At 46.2% G+C, this 20959-nt stretch overlaps 1 long non-coding RNA gene across 1 annotated transcript in view; it reads left to right on the forward strand.

Moving 5' to 3' along the window:
- LOC143401100 (uncharacterized) overlaps positions 1–20959 on the forward strand; it is a 36912-nt gene that overhangs the window by 12405 nt on the left and 3548 nt on the right. The window lies entirely within an intron of this gene.

The following is a 20959-nucleotide window of genomic DNA, read 5'->3' on the forward strand; positions in this document are numbered from 1 at the left end:
GGGTCTTTAATGAAACTTTAATAAAATTTATGAGACAAGGAAACTGAAAGCACAATATTTTCTTAGGAACTTTTCTGTTTGGTGTTATCTTCTTTACAACATAGAAGCTTTTCCTAAGAATGCAGGGAGTATGAAATTTCTAAGGCTCTCTTGCTGTTTTCGCCATTAAACCCCTGTCTTAAAAATCTTGAATCTATATTAATCTTTGTAATTTTCTGGCTACCTATATAACATGTTTTTCTCAAGCATGCAGTGAGGTCGCTGTTTCCAAGAGCTCTTCGATTCTGAAATATAAGAAGTGTGTTTCCAGGCATTGAAACCCAAAGGCTCACCTAGACACAATGGAGTGAGCAGAATACATAAAAATCTCTCCTGACAAATCTGAACTCTGCTTTTCCCAACCATGTGAAGTCTATTGGAAGAAGATTCCAAGTAATTTGGCACGTCGAAGCAAAATATATACTTTGATATTCTTCTCAGGAGTTAGCCATGTTATGTTGCAGGAAGGCAGATTTTAGTGCTGAATTTCTGATTGTATCCCCCCAAAAGTTGTTCCAGGCATATCATGCAAGAATGTAACCTCCAAAAAATAAATTATAAAGGGAGAAAATTAGACTTCAGAAGGCTGGATAATATTTGCATGTTCATGCATTTTACCACACATCAGACCTTCTTCCTTCTTCCTTGCTCTGATGTGAAGCATGTGCTTTCATTTTTCATTTTGGCTTAACATGTTATCATTTAATAATAATTCAGTAAATATACTTAGAACAAGAAAGTCACCTAATGACTCATGTCTTAGGGATGGTTTCAAAAAAAATTAATTGTGCATTTTGTACCATAGAGTATTCCCAGTGTTTCCTAGAATTGTTGCAACTGATGCTGGAAGCTTCGAAATAGAGCAGAAGGCATAAGGTCTGTGGCTTGTGACCCTTCCCAAAGTATGTAAGATCGGTAGACATTGAATGCAAACAAAAAACTATGCATCATTGAAGTTTTTCCTGTCACTAAAATGCTAGCAGAGCTCAAGGAATTGTGAGTCCCTTTTTCTATAGTACAGGAAAAATAAGAAATTTCAAGACTTGAGTTACCTACAATTTCTGAGAACGTACCTTGGTACTTAGAAGGTTCTCAACTTAAAAAGAAATGTCATCATTTTCCATAGCATTTGGAAACTTTCCATAGGTTGGAAACTTTACTCTCAGAGGTCATCAGTTCTCAGATATTTATATGTTTTGAATACTTAGCCAATCTGACTTTGGGATGCATCTTCCAGTTGTTGTCTCAGTGATTTTGTTCATGCCTAACAACTGATGGCATCTTAATTTTGGTAAAATAATGTAAATGTTAAGGTGAAATTTAGAAATAAGAAAGGAAAAGCTGATATGGGTAGCTACTGGGTGTTTTGTCTTCCTTTTTTTTATTTTTGTAAAGTGAAACAAAAGATAAACCAAAAGTTTCTATCTTAAGTTAGGTAAAATCAAAGAGGAGAAAAAAGAAGATAATATAGCTAATACTTCACTGCCACCTGTAATTTCTAAAACAACTAAGAGCATTTTTATTAAAATTAACTTTGTTGACATGTATATTAAATTATAGAGTAAATATTAAATAATTCAATCTATATTATATTATTTAAATTTACTTTGTTAAATTGTATTAATTTAAATGAAATTTAATGAATTTTTAAATATAAATCATACTATAATTCAAGTTAATAAACAATATCAGTTAATAAAATAAATGTAAATCAAACAATAGTATTAATAAAAGAAATTTAAACAATACTAATTAATAAAGTAAATTTAAATTCGATTAACTTATATTAAATGATAATATAATTTATATTTAAAAATATATTAAATTTCATTTAAATTAATTTTAATAAAAATGTTCTGAGTGGTTTTAGAGACGACAGGTGTCAGAGAAGTATGTGCTATGCAATCTGCTTTTTCTCTTCTCTGATTTCACCTACTTAAGATAGAAACTTTTGATTCATCTTTTACCTTAATTTATCAAAAGTTTGTAACTACTACTATTTTAAGCTTTTCATCTTTCAAAAACTGTTGTTAGCTTATTTCTCTCCCCAACTTGTTTTGATCTACTGTTGTATAAAATGTGTTTATAAGAATTATTGTAGAGCCCCCAATAGTATGTAGATAAACAGTCCAGATATTTAATGATGCATTCTTACTAATTAACTTTTGCATTGGCAATGGATCATGTGATCCCACTTTGGGGTTGACTCATAAAAATACTCTTCCTTCTGGACATATTTAACATCTGGAAAACTGGATTAATGTGAAGTGACTTTTCTGTAGAAGTGGAAATAAGCAAAATGGATAGGGGTCATAGAATTGGGATTCAAAGCATCTTAGAATTTATCCACTAAGCTTCATGTTTAGGTCCTCCCCGTTGGAATTTTCCCTTGGTAGTTGTACAATGTTATCTTGGATAAAATAAATATTCTCAACTTTTTGCAACATTATATTTGGTTTTCATGTACTCTAAATCTGAGACCTCCTTCTTATGGGTTGGATTGTTCTTGTTTCCTGTAATTACATGTATCATTTTTATCTTAATGCCATTAAATTTAAGAAATATTATTCTTTTTTTAAAAAAAGAGGTTGGAACTAATGGTTCAAGAATGCTGCTCTGTACAGTTGCTCACAAAATTACATCAGAATTGATGACTGGTGATGATTAACTGCTACATTGGAACAAAATTCTATAAACAAAAAGTGCTACAAAAAACAAAACAAATTTTTTAAAAAGTACTATGGCAAAAAATCACAACAACAAGAACTCAAAAAATAAAATAAAATGCCTAGTACCTATACACTTACATACACCCGCTTTTTTGCTTTCTCTTACTGACACCACCATGATCTTTATGCAACAACTGCTCCATTTTGTCCTTTGGAATGTCCAGAATGCTCCCCATCAACTGCAATACTTCAAGACGTTTGCCTTTTGGTGCCTTGAAATGACCGATCAAAAGGTTTCTCATGAGGACCTTGTCTAGTTTTCCTTCTGTGCTGTTGACCAAAGTGGACAATTTCTGTTGTGCATGGTCCAACATTTCTTTTCGGAGCTCGTTTTGTTTTTTCAGTTCTTCCATCTCTTCTTCCTTGAGATCTAAGTCTTCTCTCAGTTTGCAAGCAGAATCCAACATAGCATTTGCTTCATGCAAACGTTCCTGCAATGATGATACTTCTCCTTCTAGCTTTTCGGCCTTGTTCTTCCATTCAGCTACCAACTGTTTTTCTTTGGCTAGTTCAGCAGAATGCATAGCTTTCTCTTCTTCTTGGGAGTGCTCTAGGTTACTTGATGACAGGGCACACTGCCTTACTCGTTCCTGGCAGAGCGAAAGCTGCAGTGCATTCTCATCCCTCTGTTGAGAGACCAGACTCAACTGTTCCTGCAGGGACTCTATCTGCACACTGGCTTGATGACTTGCCTTAGAAGATGTAGCTAGCTTCTCCTCCAAGAGTGTGACTTTCTGTCTCAGTTGAATCTCTTTGTCTTCCGCAGCCAATATTTCCTGGGCGTAAGACTCTTCTGATTCCAAGAGCTGGCTGCGTAGCCTTTCTAGCTCCCGGTTTAGGCGTAATTCTTGGTCCTGTAAGTGTTGAACCTCTTTTGTTCTTAGGATTTTTACTTTGGTCTCTTGAAAAATATCAGAATTCAATGTTTGAGCATCTCCTCTTTCTCCAGGCAACTGGGCTTTTATTTTTTCAATAGTTGTCTGCAAGTTCTTAATCTCCTCCTCTTTGTCTAAAAGTAACTGGCTATGCGCAGCATTCATCTGCTCATATTGGTACTTCAATTCATCCATTTCCTCCTTCTGCTCCTGTAAAGACTGAAGTAGTTGCATTTTACGCTGGTTTTGATTTTCAATTATATTCAGATGGTCTTCAATTTCATCTTCCAGATGATTTTTGACTATATTCAGTTGAGATACCTCCAATTCTAGTTCTGTGATAGCATCAAGAGCTTTAGGCTCAGCCACTGGTACAGCTTGATTTTGCTGTTCCCTAAGTGTTTCCAGTTCGAATTGCAGATAGTTGTTTTCTGCTTTCATGTAGGTAAGATTTCTGTCCTTTCTTTCAATGACTTGCCTTAAAGTTTCATTTTCTCTTAAGGCCTGAGAACACTTATCTAAATCCTTTTGTAGTTCTGAATTTTTTTCTTCGAGTTTTTCAATAAAAACTTCTTTCTCATTTAGGACTTGTTTCAATTGCTCCTCGTCTTCTATATAAGATGCCAAAATTTCCTCCATTTCTTTTTCATCAGCAGTCATTTGCTCAATATTCTTTTTGAGTCCTGCTATTTCAAAGTCCTTCTCTTGATTGAGTTGCACTACACACTCGTGTTTCAGCTGTAAGGCAGAGGTATTCAAATGATGTGCATTGGAGAGTTCCTGAATAGTCTGCCTGTGATTATTTGCTTCTTCCAACAGTCTTTTTTCTGCCTGGTGAAGTTTGGCTTCTATCTCTTCTTTGTCTCTTTTTAGAGTCTCCATGATAGTGTCTTTTTCTTGAGAGATTTGATTGTTAGCAGCAATAGATTCTTCCAACTTACGCCTTACATCTTCACGTGCTAAAATCAACATTTCATTTTCTGTTTTGAGATCAATAGCAACTTTCTTTAAATTTTCATTGAGCTGTTCTACTTCAGAAAGATTTTGCCTTAAGTTGCCAATTTCTGCTTCCCGTTCTTTAAGCATGTCATCCTTACAATGACTGTTAGAGTCTTCATTCAGAGAACTTCGGTACTTACTCTTAAATCCAGACAGCTCATCTTCAATTTGTCTAATGGGATCCTTAAGCCCAAGGTTTTCCTGCTGGATGTTTAAACTATTTTTTGGTGACTGATTTAGCTGATCTACTAAATCTTCTACTTTACCTTCAAGCTTCTGCTTGGTTAAATGCAAATCACTGAGGCTCTGTGCATTCCCAGTCAACTTCTCCTTCTGCACATGCAACTCTTGGGATATGTTCATTTGATCATCCTCAAGTTGATGAACTCTCTTTTTTTCATCATCTAGTTCTTGTTCCAACTTCTTGATGACAAGGTCTCCTTCATTTTGTTGTTTGGATAGCTCATCTTTTATCAAAATCATGTGCTTTGTAGCTTCCTGATTCGGATGATCCAGTTCTTCTAACTCAGCTATCAGCATTTTCTCTTCATTGATAGTCTCATTCAGTTCTTCCTCCTTTGCCTTCAAGTGAACTTGTAAGTCTAGTAATCGTACATTCAAATTCATGTCTGTTGAAGCTCTGTTTTTCATGACTTGATGGTCACAGCTCAATTTTGACAGTGACATCTGAAGTTCCTCTTTTTCTTGACTCAATGATGACTTTTCTTTTTCTAAAGCTTCAACATGCATTTTAAGTTTCAGATTGTCTTCAGCAAGACGGTTATCCTGGTTTAAGCCATTTAGTCTCATGATTTCCTTCTCAGCATCAGCCAGGGCTTGTTTTAGCCTGAACACTTCTTCCACTGCTGAACTCTGAGGAAGGATTTTTCCCTTTTCTGCCACAGTAGAACTCTGCTCCAAAACTGACATTTCATGCTGATGATCATCTATGTCTGGACTTTGGTTTGGTTGAAGAGTCTTGATAGCATTTTGTACTTTGCAGATTTCACTTGTGTCAGAATGATATTTTCCCTGAGCCTCAGCAATCTGCCTCGAGTGACCAACTTCAGGTTCATATCTTGCAACTTTAATTGACAATCTGCTTGTTTCTTGTCGTGATAAAATTATGTCACTAAAATCCATGTCATCATCACGGAAGGCGGAAAAATGACTACTGATCCCGGAACCGAATGGAGCCAGAGCAGTTGTTGTTGGTACGCCACCAGCTCCTGAAGGTACCCATTGAGCAGCTGCCTGTAGTTGAAACACTTGATTTTGCAGTACAATCTGTCTTGCTTTAAGATGGCGGCTGATCTCTACCTCTTTCTGTTGCAGTTGATATTGGTAACTTACAGACTGATGGTTTATTTGCAGCTCTGATGCTTCATGCTTTTCTTCCAGATCAGTACAATCCTTTTTCAGTCTTTCATTCTCACATCTTAGTGTGGAATCAGTAGTTTCCATTTCCTCTTCCCAGCAATGATGTAATGCTGCTTCTGGGTCTCCTAAGTCATCCAGAAGTATTTCCCTGGTGAAGCTGGAGATATGGCCAGTGAGGGAAGCCAAGCTGCTCCCCACCTGACCCAAGAAGTGGCCCAAGCCTGAGACCAGGCCTCCAAACCAGGACGACATCGCCGCCACTTCAGTGATCCATCGGACCAGCTCCAAACACCGCGTCCATCACCGTCCACTTCTCTGCCCCGAACGTCCTCCAGCGTTGCTAGGGTCAATTATGACCCAAGCGCTCAGAATTCCTCACAGCGCGAGGTTCCTGGGGCTCCACCAATACCAACCATCCCTCCCTGCCTCTAAACTCAGAAGCCGGTCCTGGGCTTTGACCGGGGGCTGGCAGCCAGTAGCACACTCACCCCCTGCAGGGCCTCTGCTTCTTCCCTGCACTTGCCTGTCAGCTATTGGCTCACAGGATTGGGCAGGGTTGGCTGGGAGGAGCTAGAGATACAGGAAAGTGTCCTAGTTTGAGTCCAAAGGCACTCCCACGAAGAATCAATGTTGTAGTTGAAATCCAAAGGTAGTTCACTGGACAGTTCCCTCTTGTCTGGGAGAGGTGGATTTTTTGTTGCTTTCAGTTGCATTCAGTTGACAAGGTGAGGTCTCGCTCCATTACAGAACGCAATCTATTTAATTAAAAGTCCCCGATTCAAAAGTAAATCTCACCCCAAAACACCAGAGTAATTACCAGAGTAATATTTGGCCAATATGTGAGCATCATAGCTAACATATACAATTAATTTTAAAATCGGAGATGGCAGAGGCATCCCACACGTTCTATAGTCTCATGTCCAACTCAGGAACAAGAGATTCCTTTCTTCCACATCATTTTCCAGGCCTGAATCGAAATGACTCTCATCGTGGGGACTGACTCCAGCCACTCCAGAACATTCTCTCTTAGAGCCCTGAGCAGCTTTTCCCAGGCCTGGTGCAGACCACGCAGAACTCCTGAATCGGGGGCTGGGGGTGGCACTGAAAAACCAGCCTCTATCTCAGAGCCAAGCCTGTCCAAGGAAGGAACATGGCCTTTGTCCTTGGAAAAACCCACAGAGCACTCCTAAGCACATCCCCACCCTGCTAAGTTGTTTATCTACAAATAACAGGAGATATCTGCTGCCCCAGGTGTCCCTGACTCAGTCAGGCTAGGAGGGACCCATAGCAACCCCCTAGCAGCCACCAATCAGCGTGAGACAGGGAAATACCTGGGATGCCAGATGACCCTCCCAGTAGTTTATGGTGGTTGATAACATGTTGGGAATCCATGTAGTTCAGCACGTACACCCCTCATGGCTTAAACCAATCAGTTCAAATGAATACCCCTTTTGTACTGACCAATCACCCGACCCAACTTGTTCCCGCCAGTGAATGTGCTAATCATGTTTTAGAGTTGTTATTTGATTTTCCCGCGGTGTGTGATGATTTGCTATGATGTATGTGAAGTCCCTGTCCTCTCCAAAGAATGTATAAAACTACTGCAAACCTGGGCTCGGGGCCTCTCAGCGTCACCAGTTGCTGTGTGTGCGCGCAGAGGACCGAGCTAGCTCGCAATAAACACCTCTTTGCTGCTTACATCGATCTTGGGTCTCTGGTGGTCTTTGGGGGTCCCGAATTTGAGCATAACAGCACCTCTCCTGTTGGACTTCCTTCCCCTGGTTTAGACCCTGAGAGGGGCAGGGAATCCAGAAAGCTGCATGTCTGCTGGAAGGTGAGCCTGAAAGGAGGCCAGTCCTGAGGCCCGGGAGGACTCCACCCTGTCAGGTCCTGAGAGCCCAGACTCATTATGGTGCCCCCTGGTGGGCAGGGAGTGAACCACGGTTAACAGAAGTCTCTCAGAGAACCAGGACCTGCTGGCCCCACCCGGTGGGTTAGTTTAGTCTTGTGTGGGGGTGTTTGAGAACTGGGATAGAACCCCGGTGCACTGAACCACTGAGCTCCGTCCCAGCCCTTTTTACTTATTTATAGTTTAAATCATGAGACGGGGTCTCACCAAGTTGCCTTGGGCCTTGCTAAGTTGCCTATGCAGTCGCACAATGGCCTAGGACCAGAATGAGGGCTGAAATGCACTGTTTGCTCTGAGGTCCTGAGGTCACGTTGGCAGAGTTGGTGACCCACCTCTGAGTCCCATCCCATTTTTTATACTTTGACTAGAGCTTTAGAGAATCCCAAGGGCCTGCTTGGATCTGTTCTTCCCAAAGCATCCACCCAGTTGCCCACTGGCTGAGCCCTTGAAGTCTCCCTGCTCTCATGTGTGTGCCCTCCCCAGCAGCTGGATGGTGACATCTGAGGGACCCTGAGCAGTCTTCCACGTGCCAGCAGAGGTGGCTTGGCTGACGTCAGGTGCTCAGAGGGCCTGCCTCCCAGCGGTAGGCCAGGGCGGTAGGGAGCACATCTGAGACACCCTGGGCCTCTCCTCCAAGCCCACTGCCCCACGGAGTCACTGCAAAGCCCAGAGCCACCTGATCTGGGAACCTCTGTCTGTCCTCCAACATCCCTTTGTCACTGCTGTCCTCTCTGGGGTCGGGGGACCAGGTGGCACAGACAGTGCCTCATCTTCCCAGTGTTCCTGAAGCTCCTGCCCAGGCCAACCTACTTCAAAAGCCCTCTAATCTGACGCTTTTCAGACGGACCCTCCTCTCCACCTCCAGGCAGAGGGAGCGCGTCCTACCCCAGCCTTCCAGCCCCTCTGATCTGACATGGGTAGGGCGTCACGGAGTCCTTAGAGCGTCATCACAGCGAGCAGAAGCTGCTCGAGACTGGAGCCCCTTGGCGACGGGCCAGACGCAGGTCTTCCATGGCCACATGGATGTGGGAAAGTGCATGCAGTTGTGAGGGACTTCACGTGTGGTGGCAGGGCTGTGTGTGACTTCACGTGTGGTGGCAGGGCTGAGGGACTTTATGTGTGGGTCAGGGCTGAGGGACTTCACGTGTGGGGGCAGGGCTGAGGGACTTCACGTGTGGGGTGGCAGGGCTGAGGGACTTCACGTATGTGGCAGGGCTGAGGGACTTCACGTGTGGTGGCAGGGCTGTGTGTGACTTCACGTGTGGTGGCAGGGCTGAGGGACTTCACGTGTGGGGGCAGGGCTGAGGGACTTCACGTGTGGTGGCAGGGCTGCTTGTGACTTTACATGTGGTGGCAGGGCTGAGGGACTTCACGTGTGGGGGCAGGGCTGTGTGTGACTTTACATGTGGTGGCAGGGCTGAGGGACTTCACGTGTGGGGGCAGGGCTGAGGGACTTCACGTGTGGTGGCAGGGCTGTGTGTGACTTCACGTGTGGTGGCAGGGCTGAGGGACTTCATGTGTGGGGGCAGGGCTGTGTGTGACTTCACTGTGGTGGCAGGGCTGCGTGTGACTTCACGTGTGGTGGCAGGGCTGAGGGACTTCACATATGTGGCAGGGCTGAAGGACTTCACGTGTGGTGGCAGGGCTGTGTGTGACTTTACATGTGGTGGCAGGGCTGAGGGACTTCACATGTGGGGGCAGGGCTGAGGGACTTCACGTGTGGGGCAGGGCTGTGTGTGACTCTTGCACAGGGACATTTGCCATTTGGACCCTTTCCCCATGACAGCACTGGACACTGTACTTCATGACTGTGTAGAGGACAGTGAGTCCAGGCTGGACCACGTTCCTGTTTTCTCTTTGATCTTAGAAGTTATTAAAGCATTGTCCTGGGTCCCTGTGGCATATGGACCCCGAGTGCTGGGCTTCTTGTGCCTAATGGGAAAGTCTGTCCTGGGGTTCAACCCGGATCTTCAGGGAGTAGCTCTGGGGGTTTTTACAGTGATGGTCCCGTGTAGCCAAGACTGACGGAGTATGAGGGACGTGTCAGCATGCACACAGGGTCCCCCGATCCCCATCAGTCCTCCCCGCGCTCCTCAGTGTTGCCTGTCGGAGACTTTCTAAGTGTGTGCGGGTTCGTCTGGCTCCTGTGGCTCAGCACGACACCGAGAGACTTGCCCATAGCACACGTAGCACAAGCTCTTGTTGAAAACCCTTCTGGGCCACGTTCCATTGTGTGGACACAGAGAACTTTGTGCATCCCTCCTGCTGTCAGCAGACATTTGAGTTGAGTCGGAGGGTTCTGTCAAAAAGTCTGGTGAGTGCATCCTTGTACGTGTATCTTAGTGGGCAGACATGCTCATTGCTCTTGGGCTTATACATAGAAAACACATGAAGTAGGTATTTTCGATATGTATTTTCAGAATTGGAGTTAAGATTGTTTCCAAAGCGAGGTTGAAGATATTTACTCTCCCTTTTCCTGAGATTTGATTTTTTAGGATTGTTGTGACAGGGGTAGTAATGGTCACTGAACCAGGCTCTGCAGTCTCAGAGTGTGGTCCTAGGACCAGTGGTGCCATGGAAATTCGAGAAATCATGGCACTGGAAAGAGACAAGCAGATTGGGAGGCGTGGAAATGCGAGATCTATCCAGCCAGGGCAGGCTCAGGGGCGTCTTTTCCAAAGACAGAGCACTGCTCTCTGTCCTCGGGACTCTCACAGTGCGAACTCCTGGGTTTCCAGACTTTCTCGGGGGAGTCTCCTTGCCGTCCCCCCTTTTCCAGCAGCTCTGCTTCCCGCCGTAGCGGCTGAGCTGCCTGATGACAGACCACAGCCCAGGAGCTCTCAGCTATCAACACAGGTAGAGCGGGCACCTTGGGAAGGAGTTGTGCTTCCTTTCCCACCTCTTGATGCTCAGGGAACACCTGCAGCCTGCAGCGGCACCGTCCTTACCACGTTGGTCTCCTCTCCTGAGTAACACGTGAGAGGCTGTCTTTTTGTTAACCACTGTTTTTAGGAAACTCCTTAGGAAGAGCAAGGAATAAGCAAGCACCTAGCAAACAGCCGCAGTCACGCCAAGTATCATCTTAATTCCTCTTACCCAGGAGAACCACCCTCCAAAAAGGGTTTCTGGATCCCATTTTTCCAAGTCTGCACAGGCACATGGGCAATGCTTACCACATGACCTCTGTGACCTTTTCTATAATCTTCCTGTATCCTCGGTTTGTAAACAATAGTTACTCAAGTTCCATGTCGTTTTCTGGTTTGATCCAGTTACTGGATACATGGGTCACACAGAGGGAGGTTTGGTCTCCTTCACCATGTGCCATCTGCCAGGAGGGGCCAGGTCTTGTTGGCCACCTGTGGCTTCCCTTGGAAGTGTTAGGGGCATCTTTCATTTTATTTACCAACTGATAAAAATGCAGATAATACTCAAATACTACCCCACAATCTCATCTATGTTTAATCCAATTTACTCGATTTTAATTGTTAATTTTAGGTTATCCATAAACCAAGACATTGGACAATTGTAGTTAACAGTTCAAGCCTCTGTTCTTCCAGAGAAAGACCTAGAAGCAGTGGATAGTACACGTCAAACATTTTATAGAAATCAACACTCTACTGACTGACCACTTAGAAAAATGTGTGGGTTAGTAATTCTAAAGACATTTTTATTCTTATCTGTTTAACCAATTTAAACTGAACCTTTTAAAAAAATGTTTAAGACATATGGACTAAAAACTATTTGGATTCATTTATCAAATTTAAGAGTGCTCATTTATCTATAAGCCAACTTTGATACTACACGTGATATATATATATAAACACAACATACACACAGATGTACACAGATATTTAAAAATGATCAGGAAACAGATTTTATAGCTTTTCTTGAATGATTGACCTCTGCACAAAGACAATAGGAAAAACAGGATTAAAAACTTCAGTTGGGCAAAACAAGACTAATTGGAACAAAATGTACTAATTTAGGCTCACAGGACCAAATGTGAGTTTACCGTAGAAACCTTGAGACTCAACAAGACAGAGGTTTTGAATAAAAAATGACATGGACATAATTATTCCCAAGTTGTTATTGCTGTCCTTCAAATCATTCCTTATTTCTCCCCCAAAATCAAATCTGAATACTCTTTGGCATTGCCCCAGTTCCTTCCGTCAGTGGCAGTGAAGGATCTGGGCGGGCGCAGGAGCGGGAGCCTTGGCACCGGCTCTGATTCCTCTCTCACCCTCCTTGTTGGCATCAGCTGGAGTCGGAAGTCCAGGAGTGTTGGCCTTCAGGCCGCCTGAAGTTTGAGTCAGAATACTTGGACCCAAATAAACAACGGTATTTTGTCATCTTTTGAGTTTTTATTTTTTTAATGCTTGTTTTAGAACAATACATGAAAGTAGAATTTTGACCCTTAATCATTTTGCTTTTAGTGAAGACCCAGAAACAAAGCAATCTTAATCTGTCTTTCCATTGACCAACAATTTAAAAAACACATTTATAAAGTATATCCCATTTATGTTAAATCTGATTTACCCATTTTTAACTTAAGTTTCCCATGAAAACCAAATTTAGTTAACATTGTAAGCCATTCTTTTCTGTTCAAGAAAAATCCTAGAAGCAATGGACATTGTACTTAAACATTTTTATAGAAAACAATACCCTTCTCTGGCTAATCCCCTGGGAAAAAATGTGTGGGTTAGTCACTTCAAAGACTTTTTATAAAATTTTTGTCTCTTTAACCACTTTAAGTCACATGAGCTAAAATGTATTTGGATCCATATTTTTAATTTTATGAGCACTCTTTAATGCCAATTTTTGGTACCAGGTGCATGATATGTAGACACAAGCACACATGTAGACACAACTTAGAATACACAAGTGTGCACACATGTACCTGAAATTAGCAGAAAACAAAGATTTTATAGTTTTGTGGGGTTTTTTGGCTAGGTATGACTTCCACAGGTAGGATACAAAAAAGCTATATGGGTTTATTATACAGACTGTCAGATTCAGTGCTTTCGAGATTAAAATAGAGCTGTGAAGTTGAACCCTGGGAATAAAGTCTTGACAGTCATGGTGGATGCCAAGGTTCAGCTGGCTTCCTGAGGCAGATTCACTGGCCCATTACCACTCTTTATTTTCCTGCTTGGGACCCTTCCTCTAGTGAAAGTTAGCCCTTGAACAACTGGCTTCTGAGTAGACACAGCGTAAAGAAAAACAGAGGGCAATAAACTTCAGTTACACAAAACAAGGCTAATTGGTTCAGGAGAAAAGGTGAATTTACCATAAAAAATAAACTTGGGCTCAGAAAAATATGACGACTACAGAAAGGGCACACACACAGAACAGCTGTATGAGACCAGAGGGCACCTTCAGGTCAGATCAGGGTCAGCCCAGGTATTTAAAGAACGTGGGAGTCTGTGAAGTCCCAAGAAAAAGAAAACTTGCCCATTTGGGCATCTCTCCATTTTCCTTCCCTGGGCGGTATGGAGAGAGAGGAGGAGATCATTTAGGGAGGAACTTGCTGAGAGACAGAACCCTAGAGGACAAGAAAGGAGAAAACAGGCTTGAATGTCCCCTAGCAGCTTGGACTTCAGGTGACACCTTGTTTTTCTTCTTCTGTTCCCCCCACTTCATTGTCCCAAGGCACACAGAAGAGGAGGTCACACAAAACGCCCCCTGGCCGTGTCCCTGAGGGAAGCTTAGGAACTAAGAGGCCGAAGGCGCACCCATGTAAACCTCGGCCCAGTTAGAGGTGCCATCCCAGGGGTGAATTGCCATTTCGCTATACAAAGTCACCGGGAACTGCAGGTGAGGGCTCATTTGGACTCTAGCACACGCCGTGAAGCCGCAATAGTTTCACACTCACACACACACTCAGGACTTCTAAACACTGTCTTCCACTGGGTTCCCCATACTGATAGCTCCCTCGTGGGAGCCCCTGATACTGATGGCTCCCCAGCAGGTGGCACGGAGGTGACCAAGCTCCCCTTCCGTCCTACGGACAGGCCTGACTGAGGCCTCAGGTCCCAGGACTTATCTGTATCCTGACCACTGTGGGTGCTGGTCCAACTCTCCAGGGAGTCCCCCAGGCGAAGGAGACCCCAAAGCTATCGGGTGCCGTCATCTCATTTGATTTGAGGGGCACCGCACACTCCGGCATAAGCAGCCAGTGACACCAGTGGCGCAAGGGGCCAGGGTGATTGTCACTTCCGGTCAGGGAACCAAAACATTGCAGGAAACAGACGGCAGAGAAACACCAGCAGCGCTGGGAGAGGAGAATCCAGACTCTGTTTCCCTCCAGCAGGCCCGGAGGAGAGCAGACTCCAGCTCTGAGCCCTGACCAGGCTCTCACAACATTTATAGGTCATTTGGCATCATCTTGGACCCGTCCTGTCACTGGGGCTTTTGTCTTTTTAAAAAGTTCCCAGTCTGTGTGGCTGAAGGCCTTGTGGGGCCCCCAACATAGAGCACTCCCAGAGACAGCAGAAGGGCCCTTCCACAGGCTCCTTAGACCTGGAGGCCTGGCCCAGGGCTGTTTGCATATCAAGAGGGAGAAGGCAGACTCCAGGGGCAGTCATTTAGGCCCCTGGAGGAAGGCTGGGCGGAGGAGAGCTGACCCTTGCCGGCCCTGGTTTCTTAGGGTGTCTGCAGTTTCCTCTCACAGCCAGGTCTGGTTTCGCCGTCACTTCACCTGTGACCTGTCTCAGAGCTGGGGTGGCACAGGGGGCACAGATTGTGTGAAAGGGGAGAGACCTTCGCCCGGGAGGGTGCCTGAGCTCTCCTGGGATCAGTGAGGTGCAGGGACACTGGGTGCTGCACACAGACGTGTCTCTGCTCAGACTTCAGAGCCTGTAATGCAGCGGGAAGACTCCAGGCAGCTCTGGACCCCGACCTTCCAGGGGGTGAAGTAAAGATCTCCACTGAGCTGGGTGTGGTGCCGCAGGTCTGTCATCCCAGTGACTCTGAAGGCTGAGGCAGGAGGGTCACAAATTCGAGGCCATCCCCAGAACTTAGCAAGACTCAGTCCCATGGAAACGGGAAAGGGTCTGGGAGTCCGCCCGACAGCAGTCTCCGGTGCATGGCTCTTGGCTTAGAGGTGGTTGATCCCAGAGATGGTGACAGACCTCCGGGGTGGGAAGCAGGCCAGATGGGGGTCTGTGAAACTGGGCTTGGCAGGCAAGCAGAGGCATTTTCCACTTAAATTCCTTTGCTACCTTGTGTTTGTCAACAGATTTTCAAGATAAGTATTTCTCTTTTAAAACCTTTGCATTCATACAAATGTGCTCAAAATAGAAACATGACTCAAAAACCAAGAATATTCCAAAATATTCTAACACAATTATTCACAGACAACACGAGCCACCCCCCAAGCCCCTCAAATGTGCTCAGTACCAGTGGGAACGGATGTCCTGTGGATCCTTCCAGATCTGTGTTCCTTTGCACATATGCCAGTGTGCCACAGCCGTGTGTGTGTGTGTGTGTGTGTGTGTGTGTCTCATGACTCCACAGCTGCTTGTCACTGGGCAGCACGACGACACCCATACCATGAGCAAGCACAAGTTATCAACTCTGCCGCTAGACGTGTGGTGGTGGCTGGTACCTTGTCCCCTACCCCTGTCACCAGCACTTTGCATTCCACACTTCCTATGCTGTGCTGCTGGTTCTTGGGCTACAGTCTCAGAAACGGAAGCCCAGGTCAGAGTTCTGCCCGTCTTTGCATCATTCATGCATATTTCTGGACCACCCTCCCCAGACGTGACAACCTGTACCCCACCTTCTCAGCAGCACTGAGCAAGGTGATCCTAAACCCTGGGGCAAGATAGGAGGCCAGGCCGAGGGCAGACTCCTGTTTTGGCTTGTTCCCCTCTAAGGGGGAGACTCAGACACTTCCACTGTTACTCATCTTTCTTCTTTGGAAATCTGCTCCTCCACTGTCTCATTTTCTCTTGTAGTGTTGACAATCTCAGGCCTGGCAGCCCCAGCTAGGCCCCTGACTCCTGGGCATACACATGTCCATGCACAGCGGTGCTTGCTGGACCTGAGAATCATGGTGGGGGTCCTCAGGCTGCCCCCTCCCAGAGTCCCCTTGGCTGTCATGAGAGAACGCACCCCGATGTGAGCAACACTCATGCTTGAAGAGGACCTTTCTATGGCTCTGCCGAGGGTCCCAGCCCGTGAGCACGCCCTCTGTAGAAGTCAGATGCTTAACAAAAATTCAGTGTCTTTCCATCCTGCTTCCTCCCAGCAGGCCTGGGTGTGGTGTGGTGTGAGCCGTGGTGTGAGGTCTGGTCATGTGAGGTACAGGGGCCAAATCCTGGGAGCAAGGGATATTGCATGGTGAACCCCAGTAAAGCTCAGCAACCCCCAGGGGCACAGGGAGACCTGAATGTTCCTGGTGAAGGTTTGTAGTGTGAATTAGGAACAGTCTCCAGGGACATCTCTGACGTCTCAGGAAATGTTCTGGGTTACAAAATGGATCCTTCAACCCACCCCTTCAACTCCTGCAATGGAAACTGCCCAGTGGAGAATGCTCCTGCCCACTCTTCCTCTACGGGGGGGGGGGGTCGAGGGCACAAGGGTCGAGGTCAGTAAGTGGACTTGGTGGCCATCGTTCCTTGCCACATCTGTCCTGGGAGGGCTGAGGCTTCTTGCTCACTTGTCATCACAGGGTGGCCACAGGACATGCCTGAGATAGGGCCACAGCAGCACCTGGCGTCACAGTGCCTGCCCCAGAGTTGGGGCTCATCTTCACCCTAGACCAGTGGCCACTTCAATCCACAGGAGATGGAGGGAACCAGGAGGGTCCCTTGGGTCTGCCCCTCCACTGGCCTGGCAGCCCAGGACCAGATGGATCCTCAGCTGTGCCTACTAGAACTTTGAAGAAGAACTAACGCCAGTCCTCAAATTATTCCACGAAACAGAAAGGGAGGGAACACTCCCGATTTCATCCTATTGTGGGAACTATAAAGTGCAGGGTCCACCTTCAGAATACAGTATTTAGGTGTAAACACAAAGGGATGCAAGAAAAGGAGGAGAAGTAGAGTGGAAAGTCACAAGCAGTCACCCTGGAGGGCAGGAGAGCCCAGCCCTGGAGGGCAGGAGGGGAGGGGGAAGGACGGCCGCCAACAAAGATAGACCCAGCAGTCAGGAAGACGCACGTCCCATGGCACTGACCCATGGGGAACCAGGGAGGGACCGGGCACTCAGGGAATGAAATCGATTGTTCCTGCTGTGGGTGTGCCTGCTCCCCAGATGCCCAGTCTCGCAAGATTGGCAGTAAAAAGCCTTGATTTGTGACCCTTGTGTCTCTCAGTCCATCCTTTGGGTTTGGGCAAGTGAGTGTGTCTAACATTATGAGGCCGATATCCTTCTGATACCCAAACCAGGCGAGGCACCTCAAGGAAAGATATCCCCAGGAAGGCATTTCAGACCATGTTCAGAAACACACTAAGAAGATCATACTCTTTGATCAAGTTGGTTTCATCCCAGGGATGCAAGGTTGTTTCAACATGCATCAGTAAAGATCATTCACCACATAAATAGAATTGAGGAAAATCAAATGATCATTTCCATCGGTTCAGAAGAAGCCTTCAACAACATCCAGCACCCACTCATGTTAAAAATGCTGAGAAACTGGGGATAGAAGAAACTTAGGTCAACATTATAATGGTCTGTACGTCAAAGCCAAAGCCAACATATACTGAACAGAGAAAACTGAAAGCATTTCCTCTGGGATCAGGAGCAAGGCAAGGATGCCCACTCTCACCACTTCCATTCAACAAAGTTCTGTAAACTCTAACCACAGCAATCAGGCAAGAGAGGGCGATAAAAGTGAAATAATAGAAAAAGAAGTCAAATCATCTCTGATGACATGATCCTGTATCTAGAAGACCCAAAAATATCTCACTGGAAGTCTTTCAGAGCTGATAGATGAGTCCAGCAGTGTAGCAAGATACAAGGTCAACACCCCTGAATCAATACATTTTCTATACTCCCACAGTAATTCTGCTGAGAACGAAATCAGGAAAATTATCCCATTCATTATAACCCCCCAAAGCAACCACAATAGCAAAGTAATAAATCTAACCAAGGAGGTGAAGTAGTCTATCCTTAAAATAAGAGAACCCTGAAAAAGAAATTGAAAAAGTTGGAAAGACCTCCCCTCCCGTGCAGGATGAGTGTCAGTGTGCCATACTACCAAAACCAACACGCAGTTCCCATCAAAGCGCCCACGACCGTCTGCACAGAACTTGATAAACAGTCCTAAAGTTGACAAGGAAGACTGAAAAGACCCAGAACAGCGGAGCCATCCTGAGGTGGGTGGCGAGGCAGGAGGCGTCTCAACACCCGATCTCAGACTGTGACCGAGAGCACAGTGACAGAACCAGCATGGCCCGACACCAAAACAGACGTGAGTCAGTGGAATGGAGTGGAAGACAGAGCACACTCACACCGGTCCAGCCCTTGACATTCAACAAAGGGCCAAAAACATACGCTGAAGAAAAGACACCCTTTTAACAAACAGTGCTGGGAAAGCTGGGCATCCACATGCAGGAAAATGAGAGGATCCCAACTTCTCACCTGCAAAAAGCCAACTCAAAGTGGACCAAAGACTTAGGATCAGACCAGAAACACTGCGAGTGCTAAAAGAAAGTGATGGGCCCAGGAACCAACTTATTCATAAGACCCCTGAAGCTCAAGGAAAAAACCCCCAAGAATCAATAAGTAGGACAGCATCAAATAAAAACCTCCTGCACAGCCAAGGGACCAAGAGCACAAGAAAGCCCAGAATAGAGAAGCTCTTTGCCCACTGCCCTTCCAGACTACATGGGTGGCTCAAAAAGCAACACACAAAACCAACAATCCAACCAATAAATGGGCAAGAGGACTAAACAGAGCTTCTCACATACAAGAAGACGTACAAATGGGCAAGAGACATACAAATAAATAAATAAATAAATAAATAAATGGAAAGTTCAGCATCCCTAGCAATTAGGAAAATGCAAATCAAAACTACACTGAGATTTTTATCTCACTCTAGCCAGAATGGCAGTCATAAAGAATACAAATGACAATAAATGATGATGGAGAAATGGGGAAGAAGGTACCCACCTACGTTGTTGGTGGCACCAAGCTATTCCACACCTCAGTACTTACCCAAAAGAACTAAAATCGGCATACTATAGAGATAACAGCCACTATAATGTCTGTATCAGAACAATCCACAATAACAGATTATGGAGCAAGCCCAGGTATCCATAGACAAACGTATAGAAACACAAATGGATAAAGAAATGGGATATATGTACACACAGTGGAGCTTTCCTCAGCCATCAAATAGAAATCACAGCATTTGCTGATAAATGGATGGAACTGGAGAAGAGCATGCTACCTGAAATGAGTCAGGCTGAGAAAGTCAAAGGTCAGACATTTTCTCTCATTGTATGGAAGCTAGAGAGAGAGGGAGAGAGAGAGAGACAGAGACAGAGAGAGAGAGAGAGAGAGAAATTGAAAAGGGGGATCTCATGAAAACAGAAGGGAGACTGATAAGAGTAGATCTCAAGGGGACTGGGGGAGGGAGGGGAGGACCTGGAGTGCCGGGGAACCAACGGTCCCACATTCAGCCTGGGTGACTGTGCCCCAGTGGACCCGTTGTGTGCACCGTTACAACGTACTGTTTTAAACATAATGATACAGAGGGAGATCAGTAGAGAAGGCTCAGGGGAGGGCAGGGGAGGAAAAGGGCGGATTGGGAGGGAGACTGACAGGACTAGGTTGTGTGCCTGCACACTGCTTTGCCTCCTGTGAGCAGCGTTCAAGGGCTGCAGTCTGCCTGGAAGAATCGGAACGGAAAGCTGCTAGCACTTCACGCTCATCCCCCGCGTTCACGTAGATGGAGGGGCAGCCCAGGTGTGCACCTGCAGGTGAAGGATAAGAAACACCTGGGAGCCCGGATGGACGTCATCAGCATCAAGACGCCCTGGATCTGACCCCAGTGCAGCACGGATGCCCGGCAGACGTCACCCAGTGAGGATGAGTGCTCAGGGAGTCTCAGGAGTCCTTCAGGCTGATCCAGGAGCTGAGGCTCCTGGCCTGGCGGGGACACTGCAACCTGCAGCCTGGGCTTCAGAGAGGCAGGGAGAGTGGGCTCTGGAGATCTAGCGGTGGGGCCTGCTCTTGCAGCACTGCAGCCCGTAAAACCATGCAGTGCGGGTACCAGGCACAGGAGGTGCTCTCACGCCAACAAGGAACCGGAGCAGAAGGAGACAAAACCCCAAAGGCTGTGGGGTCCCTGTTTGTGCCACAGGGACTGTCTCCTCAGGGCCCGCCTGGTTTTGTTCTGCTTCGGCTTGTTTTGTCCAGCGTCCAGCAGGGGGCAGCCCCGGCCTGCACATGTGCCCTGGCCTGAGCTGCAGGTCTGAGGAGGCTCCTCCTGGGGGCTGCTGTGGGCACAGGCTCTCTGCCAGGTCCCTGAGGGTCTCGGCCCGCGTCCTGCTCTAGTGAGCACCATTGCCCGGGATGCTACATGGAGCACTTTCTTGCACAGAGGACAACACGGCTCCCGGGCCGCCTCAGTGAGTTACAGGGGAAATCCACAGGAAGTCTGCTGAAGTTATGGTCGCCTCTCCTCTTTGGCCGACGAACGTAGAGTATTCACACGGAGATATTTCTTTTACTGTTATTCTGAAATAACAGTAAAAGTGTAGAAACCTCAAGGCAGGTGGGCTACTCCTTCTCTGGAGCCAGTGAAATGTCCAAGTGCTAATCTAATAAGCCTTCGTCCTACCCAGAAGTTAGGGCAGGGAAGCCACGCTCGCCCTGCCTGCCCGGCCATTGGGCAGGGTCCTGGCCTCCACCCAGGATGTGATGACCAACACAGAGGACTCTCAGAGACACAGAGGCTGCCAGCTGCCGGCCAGAGGTCCCCCCACTGTTGCCTTGGGAGCTGTTGGGTCTGGTCTCTTGGGACGGAGTCCCATCACTCGTAGGTCCGTGGAGCTTTCCAGTAGATCCCTGAAAAG

This window comes from Callospermophilus lateralis, chromosome 6 (genome assembly GCF_048772815.1).
Source record: "Callospermophilus lateralis isolate mCalLat2 chromosome 6, mCalLat2.hap1, whole genome shotgun sequence".
Taxonomy (NCBI): domain Eukaryota; kingdom Metazoa; phylum Chordata; class Mammalia; order Rodentia; family Sciuridae; genus Callospermophilus; species Callospermophilus lateralis.